Consider the following 15,274-nt stretch of genomic DNA (forward strand, 5'->3'; position numbering starts at 1 on the left):
TTTTACCATAGGCTAATTGATGTAAAAAAGTTAAGTTCCTATGGCATATTTCTGGTAACAAAAACATTACCAAACTTCTGAATAAAAACCTACCACAATTCTATTAAACGCTGAAATAAATGAACTACACCTACATTTAAGAAAGATTAATAATTATCTGCCCAATTTTTATCAGAGAGTTACAACAGTCATGGTGGTGGGTTAATTCAGGAAATAAGCGTTTGAAAAGAGAAAGTGGTAAAGTGCATCTCCTACCACCCACATCAAAACATGTTCAAAGCAATCATAAATATTGTTCAAAATATATCAAAACATATTCAAAATAATCATGTATAGGGGCTTGTTGAGCACTTTCCTACTGAATCGCTTATTGTGATGCATTTGTTTGATTATACACTTTACAAATTTTCATTTTACAACACTTTATATTCATTCATTCATTCAAAATGCTTATTCCAGGTTCAGGATGGTGGGTGGTCAGGGCCCTTCTCAGCAGCTCAGGGCACAAGGTGGGAATCAACCCTGGAGAGAATGTCATCCCATTGCAGGACACTCACTCAGACAGGGACCATTTAGACACCCCAATTAACCTAACATGTACACCTTTGGATGTGGAAGGAAATTGAAATGCCCACAGAAAACTCTTAGACATGGGGAACATGTGACTCTAGCAGGGAATCAATTTTTTCCCCTTAATGTTATAGCCAAATGACATTGAATTAAATGACATTATTGGAGGACCTGCTGTATGTTAGCTCATTCAACAGGGAAATGGTGTATTGAATACTGTTAGAGGAATATGATTCTAGTGGTAACTTTATGTAGAATAAACTGTGCCCAAGACCCTGGAAATAAGAGGTCCATGACTTAACAAGCCAGTGTCAACTACCTTACTGACATCAGTCTTAGAATGCATATTTGAGAGGATATCCAAGTGTGGTTCTTTTATACTCTCAGTCTCACATCAGTTTGCAGATTCTGGTCTCGTCTGGCATGCCTCATCTGTGAAGTGAATTCCACCTGGATGTCAAGCAAAGTGATGACATGACATGACAAACAAAATGGGAATTCAGTAGAACAGCTCTTTTTTGCTGCCAATAATATTTTAATTTGTATCCTTATCACCACTAATTGTTTTTCATCACACTGTTCAAGGCCTTTAGCAGCATTTTCATATTCTATTCTAGGTGTATTTCAAGTCTATTGCACCAAAACAAATACTCATTAGTGTCTTGCTCTGCCTCCTTCTAAACCCAGTCTTTTCATATTGTTCCTTTGCCCACAATAGACCCTGAAATGTCTCCCTGTTTATCACCATCTGCAGATTTAATTAATGTGCTGTTTTGCTCATCTTCTGGATGATTAATAAAGATGTTGAATAAAATCAAGCTTAATATCACAACTTGTGGCACCCAGTAGTCACCTTTCTCCAAGTGAACACAAGTAGTTTGCTTTTGCATCTGTTCATAGTCTCTTATGCTATTCTCAATCCATATGAAGTGTGTTCTTCGAGTCACTCCTGAGTTTGCAATCTGAACCAGGAGTCTCCCTCAGAATAACTCCTTCATGGATTGTACCCCCTGTGTCATTACTGACATAATCCAGTGTTATGTACAAGGAAAGATGAAACAGATTTCTTAAATGATATATTCTACAATTTAGTAACACTGAAGATTCTCAAAATGTCATTACACTTACTATATAATTTGGCCTTTTCACAAGTAACTTTATAAAGCAGGTTATATATTTCTCATGAGGAGCCTGAGACTCTAATTTACAGAATGTTAATGATAGTTTCAGTCTAGGATTCTGAAATTCATACTTGCTGATGCCTAATTTGGCGTTCTAATTAGTTAAAATATGCAACCTCAAGTTTAGGTATTAGAAGTTTTGGGGAAAAAACTTTTACCATACCTTCAGTTCGATGTTTGAGAGTGAAAGGTAGGGTTTACTTGTTTATTTAGCGACCGAATCTCACTCTGTCACCAGGCTGGAGTGCAGTGGCATGATCTCAGCTCACTGCAACCTCTGCCTCCTGGGTTCAAGTGATTCTCCTGCCTCAGCCTCTCAAGTAGCTGGGACTACAGGCATGTGCCACCATGCCTGGCTAATATTTTGTATTTTTAGTAGAGATAGGGCTTCACTGTGTTGGCCAGGATGGTCTCGATCTCTTGACCTCATCATCTGCCTGCCTCGGACTCCCAAAGTGCTTGGATTACAGGGAGGAGCGACTGCGCCTGGCCTTGTAAGTTAGGCTTTATAAATGTCTAGCAGTATGAATTTTAATTTTTCTCAATGCTTTTGTTTGTAGAGGTTCTTACTGAAACCAAGCTAGGTATTAAAAGCAAATCAATGAGAAAATAAAAGGTAAGTTTTGTAAATATCCTCATATAGGCAGTATATACTTGTATATATGCCCATAGATAAGGCTCATCTTTCTGTTGGCTTAACAGTATGCTCACAATAATTCTGAGTCAGCTAGGCTTTTATTAATCCCAGTTTATTATAAGCAGGTTATTCCAGCTGATTTTTTGCTTCATAGGAGAGGTTTTACTACTTCTTCCCCTTAGGCCTGGTCTTCTCCCTTCTAGTGCTCAATGATAGAACCCTCAATTCATCCAAAGGCCATAGAGACCTCTGGCCTCTATTAACCAGCACTGAGTTTCTTCTAAAGGGAAAAATGCCAGGAGCTGACAGCATATTCTTCACTTGCTCTTGCCTCTGGGATGATCTGCAGTGGAGGATTTCTCAGCTTAGCAGTACTGCTGATTTCCAACTCACTGCAGAGCTACTTTATGCATGAGGGCCGTCAGGAGCTCCTGGTTGTGTATGTGTGCAGGAGCTCTCTCTGTCCAGTCCAACCATGATAAAGAGCCGGATGCAGGACAAGGACTAAAAATGGCAAAGGTGAGTGTTCATTCATTACGTTTCTGTCACTGGCCAATTCTTAGACATTACAATTAGTTGTGTGACCCCCTTAAGGAAGTTACATATATTCAGTTTTTCTCATTTCTAAGAATAAAAGTACAAACTTCCACTGGCACAATATGTAATGTGCCAGAAAAGTAAAAGTCGTATCTTGCATGCTATACCTCTTCTCTTCTATCTCATAATTGAAATTCTCTACAAAAATTTATTAAATTATTAAATTGTAAAGGCATATGCCTTCTTTAAAAGGTATATACGCATCTTATAAGGAAACTATTTTGGGTGAAGTTTTATGTGTCTCTGAATAATAAGCAGAAAGTAAAGCATGCTTTGTTAACCTCATGTTAAGAAACTTTTAAATAAAATTATTAACCAAAGATAAATAAAAGTAAAATGTTTCAAACCCATTTTTTAAGGTATAGAGTAGGATTTGGTATGTAAATCCCATCATTTATTTTTCCCCAACAACTCTCTGAGTCCTGATTACAGGATCTAAACAAAAGGGCTGAAGCAAATGGGATATCAGACTTCAGTATTATTGATGGTAAAGCTTGATCAGAGAATGTGTCAGGAACCTGAAGACAAAATGAGATATTTTTTCTCCCTTTCAGAGATGGCCAGTTCCACATAACTCTATATTCATGCCAACCTGGTTCTGTGGTTCTATTTATCTCTTCACATGATGTGGTTAATTTTATGCATCGACTTGACTGGGCTACAGGATGCCCAGGTATCTGTAAAACACTATTTCTGGGTATGTCTGCAAGAGCATTTCCAGAAGAGGTTAGCATTTGAATTGGTAAACCAAGTAAATAAGATGGCCCTCCCCAATGAGGTGAGCAACATCCAACATGTTGAGAGTCTGAATAGACTGAAAAAATTGAATGAAAGTTGAATTCTTTCTGCCTTATTGCTTGAACTGAGATATTGGTCTCTGCCCTCAGACTGGATATTACATCACCTACTTTCCAAGTTCTCAGGCCTTCAGACTCAAACTGGTATTGACATCACTGGCTTTCCAGGGTCTTCTTGTAAATTACAGAACATAGGACTTCTCAGCCTCCATAATCATAAAATAATTATAACATTTTACGGAATTCTGTAATAATCTCATTTTACACACACATGCGTGCATGCATACATACACACACACACACCTTCTATTGGTTCAATTTCTCTGGAAGACCCTGACTAATATACATGGATATAAGGATAAATAAGCAAGCCAAGTACCTGAGAGAGATTATTTCCTTCATAGGGTGGGATGAATAAGAGCAAGAAAGGGAAGTCAGATGCAAGGGGCGTCAGCGGAGGGAAGAGAAAAGGTTGAAGTTTTGTCCACCAGAACTTGTAAGTTTTAGTGGTCATTCCCCTTCTACAGCTGAAGATACTTCCCCTTCTATAGCTAGACATACAGAAGTAAATAATAAATGGTTGCTTCTTATATCATCACAGTCATAAACCTTATGTATTTGCTTGATAAAGTAGGTGTTGGAAGTTTTCCCAGGATGAACACCTAATGAACAACCAGTTCTTTACTTAAAATTCTCTAAGATACTTGGTCTCAGTAGGTGATGTTGAGTAAACAGTGTTTTTTTTTTTTGTTTTTTGTTTTTTTTTAGCTTTGTACTAGGCACTTTACATATATAATCTAATTCTCCTCCTATCTAAACCATATGTTAGATACTATCACAAATATTTTAGTATTAAAAAGCCTGAGGCAACAAAGGCAGATAAAGTTAAGACAATTTGTCCAAGGTCACATAGATGGAAAGAAGGTATAGGCGGGGTAGTGATCCAACTAGGACTTAGCTCAGAGCCTGAGTAGCAGGCTACATGTATCCAGCAGTGAAAGCAAGAAGCGGACAAAAGCAGACACATTCATACACTGATAATATATAATCAGCCACACTGTGGAACTGGGAAACATTCTCTGGCAAAAAGAACCCCATCCATGTTTCAACACATATTTCTCTTGTCTATCTGCCATATCATGGCATCTCTCACTGAAGACTACACAAACCCTTCTAAACTCTTACCATGAAGCAGATAAACCCTTGGAAATTATGTTCCTTAGATTCCCTTACCAAAAGGCATTTGGCTATATTCCATCATAAGAAGCTCCTAGGTGGGATTTGGGAGGCAAATGGAAAGAATAGACCACTATTTTTAGCTTTAGCCGAGGGTAGGTGCATAAGTAAAGGCAGGGATTCTGGGATTCCTCTCTTCTGTTGCCTAGGCTGGAGTACAGTGGTGTGATCTTGGCTCACTGCAACCTCCACCTCCCAGGTTCAAGCGATTCTCCTGCCTCAGCCTCCCAGGTAGCTGAAATTACAGGCATCTGCCACCAGGCCTAGCTAATTTGTATTTTTAGTAGAGATGGGGTTTCACCATGTGGGCCAGGTTGGTCTCGAACTCCTGACCAAGTGACCCACCCGCCTCGACCTCCCAAAGTACTGGGATTACAGAGGTGAGCCACCACTCCTGGTGCTTCTACTTCTCTGTATTAAAATCTTCTACTCAAAGTATCCACAGTGGCAAAAAAAAAAAAAAAAAAAAAAAAATCTACCCCAAGGGTTGGAAAACTGTGGCCCAAGGGATAAATTTGGCTTATAATCTGTTCTTGTAAATATGTATTTATTGGGTTACGGCTACTCCCATTGATTTACATATTGTGTGTGGCTGTTTTTCCTCTATAAAGAGTAGTTGCAACAAGAGAACAAAGGGCTCATGTGGTAGCCTCCAAAATTTCCATGTCCTAATTCCCAGAACTTGTGAATATATTAAATGGTAAAGAGACTTTGCACAGGTGACTAAGGATTGAGATGGGAAGATTATGCTAGATTATCTGAGTGGGCCTAATGTGAAGGTCAGAGAAGGAGAGTGATTTGGAGATACTCTGTAGCTGTTTTTGAAGACCAGAAGAAAGGATCACATTCCAAGGAATGCAGGTGGGGCGTTGTAAAAGGGAAGACGACAAACTTTCTCTTAAAACCTCCAGAAAAAGCACTGCCCTGCCAACATCTTCATTTTAGGACTTCTGACCTCCAGAACTATAAGATAATACAATTGTATTGTTTTAAGCCATTAAGTTTATGGTAATGTTATTATGACAGCAAAAGAAAACTAATCCAATCTGGAAAGCCTAAAATATTCACTGTCTGACCCTTGCAGAGTAAGTTTGCTATCCTCCTGGTCTATCAAACATACTTTCTTAAGGGTGATTCTGGTTAGGGATAGTGTATTTTCTCTGAGATAATGAATAAAGAGGTTCTAGTTGGCTCAAGTTTTGCTGTGTAATTTTTTTTGTAAGGAAGGGTAAAAGAAGAAAAGCTTAATATACATCTTTTATGCTAAACTCCAGTTTAAAAATCATCTTTCAGCAAATCTAACCTGAGACAGATATACTCATCAAAAATTCTGGGGCCACGACTCACATCTTCACAACCAGAGATTAAAAAAATCTTACTTTACCGCTGCACTAATTTCTAGGGAAGAGTTTGTTTGCTTTCTATTTTTTCTTCTAGAAATTAGTCCCAGTCCTAGACCACTTGATATAGTGATAGGATAAGGTAGATTGTGGAATGTGCCCATTGCTTCTGGCACTATATTAGTAGGTTTCCCGAAACCAGATTGTTGACCAGGATACAAATTGCCCAAGTATTCACTAGAGAAAGAGAAATTAATGCTGATAAGACAAAATAAATGTCCTTTGACATATCTTTTCCCCACAACAAATTCCTATATCAGATTATAAACCTTAAATTCATAGACATGATCTAAGGGTAATGTTTCCCTGTGATGACATCTATTTAATACTAGAAGAATTTCAATCTAATTTTGCATGATTTCACTCATACGCATTTTAGTTAAAATGATATAACCAGAGTCATGGTTATGGCTCAGTTGTGTTCCCCTAAAATTTATATGTTGACATCCTTGCTGTGTCTTTAATATAAAGACCTGAATATTGCAAGTAGTATAATAGTAGTTATCCAAAACCCACTGGGAAAGCATTTGGGAAAAAAGAAGTATCTTTTTTTTCCATTGACTGCTCAACATGTATATTCCTAATCTCTTACATCGATGCATTACCACCGATCTTAAAAACTCCCATTTTTATCACAGGCTGCCTCCACATCACCATTTTTCTTCCATTCTAATGAGTTCAGATCATCTTTCTTGCTCATGACTTTGGTCATTTCCCTTCTATGTCTTCCTCCTCTTTTCTCTTTATATAAAACTCAGACACTTCATTGGCCACGCAGTATTAAATTATTTCCTTGTCTCTCATCTCCTTCCTGCATCCTTTGTTATCCATCACGTTGCTTCCTGTGTCACTTTTCTACTCACTCTCATTCTTCCAAAAGCTTCATAATCTCCAGAAAGCCTGTAGTGTACAATTTACATTAGCATACACTTGCCCCTTTGTGATGATTCCTTTCCTGCTAACACTCTCTATCAGCCACAGAAAAGGAAGTATTCGGGTGACATATTTTTGAATTATACAGGACAGCTTGGCAGGTACCAAAAATTTTCTACTCACAGATTGATTGTCTCAGACAATTCTAAAAACACATCTGTCCCCAGTGATTTAATTTGCTTGATAGTAAATCTATTGTAATCTACTCAGATAACAACTTGCTATTTATATCAAACTAGTATCCAATACTGAGATGTTAAATATAGGATTCTCTACATTTCCTGACAGTCATTTCTAATAAACCATGGCGTACGCAAGAATGAACATTTAACTTTATAGAGAATCAGCTGCAAGGCAAAAAGGTTTAAAGCACCAGGTCAGATATAAGCCACAAGAAAGACCTTTATTTCTAAACTAAATAGAGCATTAAAAAAAATTTTAGAGCTAGAAAAGACCTTACAGATCATCCGTTGCAATCCTTTTAGAAGTAAGGAAACCAACACAATTTGAGAGCTCAGACAACTCATTCGAGGTCATACACTCAGCTGAGGGGGACAATCAAGCTTGAACACAGGGTCCTGGCTTCAGCACACAGTCTTGATGCTTTTCCTGTCATACCCTGAAGGAGTACCAAAGAGTCTGCTCTGCACACCAAGAGTTCCTTCCATTTTCACAGAAACAGATTCTATTTGGAAGCTCAGAAAAACACATTGTATTATTATCAACAATATGGGCAGTCCTGAGTGCTAAACAGCACTTTCCTGTAGAAAGCAGGTCTGCAAAATGGGGAGCAGGATGGCTGCTGTCTTTAATCTGAGACCTGGACTTTAAAACATGCAGAGGAAAAAAATGTCTTTGTCTCAAGAGGAAAACCGTTGCAGTCAATTTCTAAATCTAACGTTATAGATAATTAGCCCAGGTTGGGGACGTTACAAAGGATAAATTTGCCCAGGGTGGTGGTGGTGTTCTGTTTATCTTAAGAGTCCATGCAATGAAAACATGTTTCATTCTGAACAAGCGTCAGAGACATTAATTAAGAAAAACTAGGGAAGCTGAAAGAAAACTACAGTGATGTGTTCAGTGGAAAGTGGTTCCCAAATACTTTGAGAACCTCACCTGGCAAGGTCCCTTTTACTTCTGGAAAACAGAGGAAAGTTTTCAATCCAAGAAAAGGCAGGAAATACCAATATAAGGAAAAACAATGGTACTTTAGAGTCAATCTGTAAAAACCCACATTAGGTTATTACATTTTACATTTGATTAAATTTGTGATCATATATATCAAAGTACCATTCAGATGCCTCCATAATCTACTATTCCATTTAATTCATTTAACCATTAAACATAGACACACACATGTAACAACCAGGATTGAAATTAGTGTCATAATAATTTCACATAAAATGCCATCTCTATGAGAAATTTTATAATTATATTAGTTACCTTTAAGTCTAGGAATTATGGCTCATTACTGTTATCAACTGTAAATTGAAAGAGTAATCACATTTAAGGAAAAAAAACACTGAGTATAAAAACAATGTTGTATAAGACACATTTCATTAAAATAGAATGCAAAAAATCATACATTTTAACCCTCTAGTTATTGTACTGTGCCAGCCTAGTAAGATTGGTGTTGAAACCTTATGCAGCATCTTTAAATTCCAGGATCTGATGCTATTCACCTTGTTTGAACATTTGTTTAAAAATATTAAGTGAAGGCTTGTTCTGTGCCTACCAATGTGCCTGGCTCTGAAGGACAAACAATGCAATTTGATGTGGTCTCTGCACTCAGGGACAGATAATGATGTTATTTCCATATATTATGGTCATTTTATTTAAGACTGATTCTTCCTGGCCAAAGCCTCCATTGAATAAGGTACAATGGTAGGTAGCCTCCATTGAATAAGTCATGATGGTCAAGATGTATGGAGAGTCAATCTACTACTCGTAGTAAATATACTTTACTTTACAGAACAAGTTCATTCCATACAAATTAGCCCAACGTTCTAAAGTATATCTTGTTTTCATATTTTTACATTATATATTTAGAAATGGTAGAAATGGATTCCTTCTTTTAAAATAAATCTCCCAACAGACTGAAATTTTAGTGCCAAACAGATTAAGATGCACCATACAGTGCAGTAGAAAAACCACTAGCCAGGGAAAGGAGGCACTTGGGTGTTAGGCAGGCCAACCATATGATTTATCGTCCATACTAGGACACCACTGAGAGCGAAAGGAGGTACTTTTACTAATTACACCAGGACAGTATGTGTAAATGGGGACTGCGCCTGGAAAACCTGGGCATACACACATCCTAGCTCCAGTACCAGGTCTGCCCTCAGCAAGCTGTGTTCACAGATGACAAGTAGGGACAAGACACACCACTTCTTAAAATGTTCCACTGGCTCTCTTCATCCTTAGAATAAAATCTAAAGTTCTTACCAAGGAATATATGGCCCTGAAGGATCTGACCATGGCCACCTCTCCAAACTTGATCTACCACTCTCTCCCTCTCACTCCCTGTTCCCCCTGCTCTTCAACCTGCCAAGTACAATCAGGCTCAGAATAGCTGAAAATGCCAGGGCCTTGAACAATCTCCCGAGATAGTTTTATGGCTCCATCCTTCTCTTCATTCAGATTTTCCTTCAAATAGGATCTCTCAAGGCACCTTCCCTGACATTCTGTCTAATACAATCACCTTTCTCCCACATTACTTTATTGCTTCTATTATCCAGTTTTCTCTTCCTAACAATTTCACTCCTTGCCTTATGCTTTGTATCTGTTTGCTTCTTTGTTTACTGTTTGCCTTTACCCTAGAAGTTTAGATATGTAAGATCACAGACTGTTGTTCATTATATCATATCTCCAGGACCTAGATTAACATTGGCACATTTGCAGCACTTGAAAAGTATTTGTTGAATAAATGTCAAATGTATGAAAGTATTTTTAACTGCTTTGACCCCAAGTCCTTATGTTCTGTAAAAATGTTTGACAATGCTACCTGGCTTCTGATTCTTCTCTCAGTTTCTCCACAGTCAGTCATCTCCCTTCTCTGTATACTCATAGGCTAATATGTACCTCAGTTACTGCCCTTATCACACTGGCCATCACCAGCCAGGGAAGTAAGTATTAAGACATGAATGGGCAGGGTGTACCTTGGGAGCTAATTGGGAAGCCTGATATGGCCAAAAAGGGGTAACATGACATTGAAAATACAGCCAGCAGTCAGACCTTGGAGGCCAATTTTTGTAAGACAAATTAAAGAATTTGTACTTCATTCTAAGGCCATGGGTGGTTATTAAAGGATTTTAAACTGAGGGGTACAATCAGAGTTGCATTACTGAGGATAAATCCGACTGGTTTAGGAAGAATAAAGTGTAGTGTTAACAGAACTAACTGCGAGGAAGTCCTAAGGTGTTCTTGTCAGTAGTTCCATCCAGAAATGACTGGTCTGATTAGGGAGAACCCTGGCTAGACCCACCACTCTGTATCCCTTAGATTTATCATTTAATAATAATATTGTCTCTCTAGGTTAGGATTCATCTATACTGCTATGAGAGGAAACACAAAATATCTTGCAGCTCTCTGGAGTGGCTATGCTATAGGAATGGGAGTGCACCTGTAGTTCCAGTTTGTTGGAAGACTGAGGCAGGAGGATTACTTCAGGCCAGGACTTAAGACCAGTCTGGGCAACATAGTAAAACCTCAGTTATACAAAAAATTTAAGTTAGCCAGGCATGGTGACATACTCCTGTAGTCCCTACCTACTCCAGAGACTGCTTGAGCCTAGGAGTTCAAGGCTGCAGTGAGCTATGATGGCACTGCTGCACTCCAAACTGGGTGATAGAGACCCTGTCTCTTAAAAAAAGGAAAAAAAAGAACAACTTACTGCATGGATTAATCTAGATTCCTTTTCCAGATTGTCACAGATTGCCTTTTATTAAACAAAATTCTTAGAGAATAAGTTATACATGTAAGGTGGAAGATAAAACTGTGTTGTTATAGCCCAAAGTTGTTACTTAACCTATAATTTTAGTGGTTTGTGGACATCCTGACCCCTCATGGACCTATTAAGGAGATCCCAAAAAAGTCCTGTTTAAGAATCTGTTCTAAGATAAAAGAGTAATAAAAACCAAATGATGGATTCCTGGGTTAGGTGTGTTTAATTTAAAAGATTATCATGATAAGAATCATAGGACATATGCTTCAATGTTTATCCAAGCAGTACAGTTTTCTGACACTCTGGTGCCTAGTTAAAAGCTAGAGAGTCTCGGGGTCTCTCTCTCTCATTTCATTGTTTGTAGGGGGTGTGTGTGTGTGTGTGTGTGTGTGTGTGTGTAGACACATATTTGAGAAAGATCTATCCAGAATAGAACAAACTTTAGTAGATGGTGCATAAAGTGTGGAGTAATTCAGGGACATAAGAGTTATTCTATTTCTTGACAGCTCCTGTTATGTCTAGCATTTTTACAATTTCTTATTTTGTCAGGACAATAAGATTTCAGTTATAATAAAAAGTTGCCAGGAGGGTTAATCCACTAGCCCTGCAGCTCAAGTATATTAGTTCTATTGTCTGAGGATTGGAGAGCTCTAAGAGAAAGTGATATACAGGAGGCAATTTGCTTAAACAATGTAATAATGCATATTTATTAGAGAATGTTCAGAAAACTCAAGTAAAATGAGAAAAGTTAAAATCATTCATAATTGTAGCACCCCTGTATAAACTGTTAGATTTTAATATACCCTATTTTACATTTTATATGTGATCTTTGAAAATTCTTGTAAATAGTTTTATCCCCCACCCAGAGCATGCCCAGGGCTGAGGGGCAAGCCAGGGTCCCTGCCTGGGGGAGGAAAGCAATGTAAGAAAAATATGCTGGGCTTTTGACAGACTGACCCAGCCTATCATGTTATTTCAAAATAGCTTCCCCATTAGTAACATGAAGACAGATTATATTATATACAGGCTTACTCTGCTTGGCCACTGCTAGTAAAATTTTATTTTCCCCCCAAGAAAACGGTTATTGATCATCCAAGTCACAGTTTGCCTTAGGGGTTATAATGCTGTGGATGAAGTTTCTTATTTTTCCACACTGACTTCAAGCTTTTCATTTTTAAAAATACATCTTAGTTATTTGATAAATTAAAAATGATTCCTCATGGTGGCTTTAAATTCAGCAGTCAAATTTAGGTTCATCCAACAAAATACTCTGTAAAAAACAACTTTGTGATGTCCTCAAAGCCAGCTCACATTTAAAAAGCACAAGTAATGTAATTAGGTGGGGAGCTCTTACACATCTTCTCCTCTTACCTATGCTGTGACAAACCAATGGGTACCGAAATACGCTTCACGGGTCATGAGGAGGGTGCTGCACATCTTCTTTCCCACGCCTCTTGTGACTGGAGGGTACTCACTCACTCCCAGAACTGACCTGCGCTTGCCTAGCAACAGGATGTAGTTGCTAATGGTAACCGTTCCATGGGGAAATATTTGCTCTGGGTGTTTGGGGTCTTTGTCTTTACAGAAGTAAGACAGTTTGATAGACTTTATGAGTGTAAGTGACATCTCAAAACCTACACCTGTTCCATTCTTTTGCCTCTTATACATGTACCAGTTAAAAAATTTCCTTGATAGAAGCACAGACTGGCCTCACCCCAATTCCAGAATCTACCTATTTTCTTTCACTTCGACCGAAAAGTAGATGTAAATCCTACCATGTCTTACTGGGACCAGCTGTAGATTTCCGCTCTTCCACACAGGCCCCACCTGTGGGTTCCCAGCTTTGGCCAACGAAAGTTATGCAAACCTGAACTATAAGCAATTAAAAATTTAGAAACCAGTAAAATTCACTTGAAAATGCACTAAAAAGTTGTACCTCAGAGGTATTTGATTTATCAATGTTTTATTGAGGTTGAAAAATCTTCAGTTTGAACCAATTTGCTTTAGAGCAAGATTTTTGAACCTCAGCATTATTGACATTGTGGACTGGATAATTCTCTGTTGCAGGAGACTGTTCTGTGCATTAGAATATGTTCCATAACATCTCTGGTCTCTACATCCAAATGCTGTAACATCCAAAAACGTCTTCACACATTGCTAAATCTCTAGGCAACCCAGGGGCTGGGTCAAAATTACCCTGGGTTGAGATCTACTAATGTAAAGGAATCTATTTAAAGAAAAGATAAAATTTTAAAACTCAGAATAGTTAGCCAAACAAAAGACATAATTGAAATATAACAATCTTAAATTTGAAGTCTGAGAGAAAAATGGACAAAAATACTAAAACTCAAAGCTTCTATAGTGTCTACAAAGTACTAAAAAAATGTTTAAAATATGTAAAGTGAGGGCCTAGAATCAAGTTGATAGTTTTTTGTATTTAGATCAATTTACTGTTTACTAGTTATTGTGGAATTAGTTTTCATCCTTTTCCTAAGCTTTAATATGACTCCAGTTATAATGAATTCTTATGATCCTTATTATTGATTGGTCAGAAGCTTTCTACATTCTGTTATAATTTATGTTTTCCAAACAGAAGTTATATTTAATTGATCATATGAGGAAATGGTGGTACATACAGAGGCCACAATATGATACTATCACAATTTATTGATATTGATGGCCATATTGTGGTTATGTAGAATGCCTTGGATTGTATGAAATATAAAGTATGAGGATAATGAAGTATCATGTGAGAAATTTACTCTCATGTCATTCAGAAAAAAAAAATACTACAATTGCAACTTCTCTGTAAGTTTGAAACCAATCCAATTATCAAATAAAAATTCCATTTACATAGTAAAAAAAAAGGAAGAAAATGGTAGGGAGGGAAGATAAATAGTGATGTGATTCTACTAAGTAGACTTAGTCTCAATGGGGCATGAGTGAGAGACATGAATGTGTTATTCTCTCAGTAGGTTTCAATTCCTCTAAGCTTCTTACAGTGTGAACATCTTGACACATTTGTGTTTCATTGACAATTTTAGTATTTATCAAGATTAATTTTTTTATAATATGCAAATTTTTCTTTACACATTATATTTAGAAGTTATCCTGATAGAGATGCAACCAAGGAAGAATGAAGCAAAACCAAACCAAACTAAAATATATCAATGAAAGTTAAGGCGGGAGAAAATTGAGGTGGATGAAGGTATATAAATGCTATTGGCCGGGCATGGTGGCTCACTCCTGTAATCCCAACATTTTGAGAGGCTGAAGCAGGTATATTGCTTGAGCTCAGGAATTTGAGACCAGCATGGGAAATTTGGCAAAACCTGGTCTCCAAAAATTATAAAAATAAGCTGGGCATGGTGGTGTACACCTGTAGTCCTAGCTACTCAGGAGGCTGATGGGGTAGGATCACTTGAGCCCAAGGGGCAGAAGTTGCAGTGAGCCAAGTTTGCACCACTGCACTCCACCCTGGGTGACAAGAGTGAGTCCCTGTCTCAACAGTTAATAAAAAATAAAATACCATGATGGTTAAAATGAAGTTTGTGACCTATGCAGACCCAGCAGAGCAGTAGAGAGGAGCTGATCTGAAGCATGGGCAGGTGAACAGAATGTGCTGTCCAGGGAGGGTCACCTGTCGAGGAGAGAGTCAGGAGAGCCTTCCAGAGGCCCTAGTATTTGTAGTTGGTTCTCCTTTTAATAGGGCTACTTATTACTTCCACAGATGCTGATGATGCCAATATGCAAACTACATCAAATAGAACAGCAGAGCTATCAGCACAAGGTAGAAAACCTTCAGATTAATGCCTCTTAGTCACTAAAAAATGTCAATGACTGTGGCCAGAGAACAATTCCAGTGGAGCACGGAAATGGTTGAAAGAGGGAAGAAGGTAGAAATATTACATGTAGGCGACTCTTTCAAGATACTGGTGTAGGAAGGGTGGTAAATGTAACACCCGGGGACGTGCATAATA

At 37.9% G+C, this 15,274-nt stretch overlaps 1 long non-coding RNA gene across 1 annotated transcript in view; it reads right to left on the reverse strand.

Moving 5' to 3' along the window:
• LOC105477890 (uncharacterized) overlaps positions 1-12,779 on the reverse strand; it is a 197,432-nt gene extending 184,653 nt beyond the window's left edge. Inside the window, exon 1 of the long non-coding RNA XR_003017163.2 lies at positions 12,666-12,779. This is a non-coding gene — a long non-coding RNA (uncharacterized lncRNA). The remainder of the gene's footprint in view (positions 1-12,665) is intronic.
• Between the last annotated feature and the right edge of the window lie 2,495 nt (positions 12,780-15,274).

Source organism: Macaca nemestrina, chromosome 7 (assembly GCF_043159975.1).
Source record: "Macaca nemestrina isolate mMacNem1 chromosome 7, mMacNem.hap1, whole genome shotgun sequence".
NCBI lineage: Eukaryota > Metazoa > Chordata > Mammalia > Primates > Cercopithecidae > Macaca > Macaca nemestrina.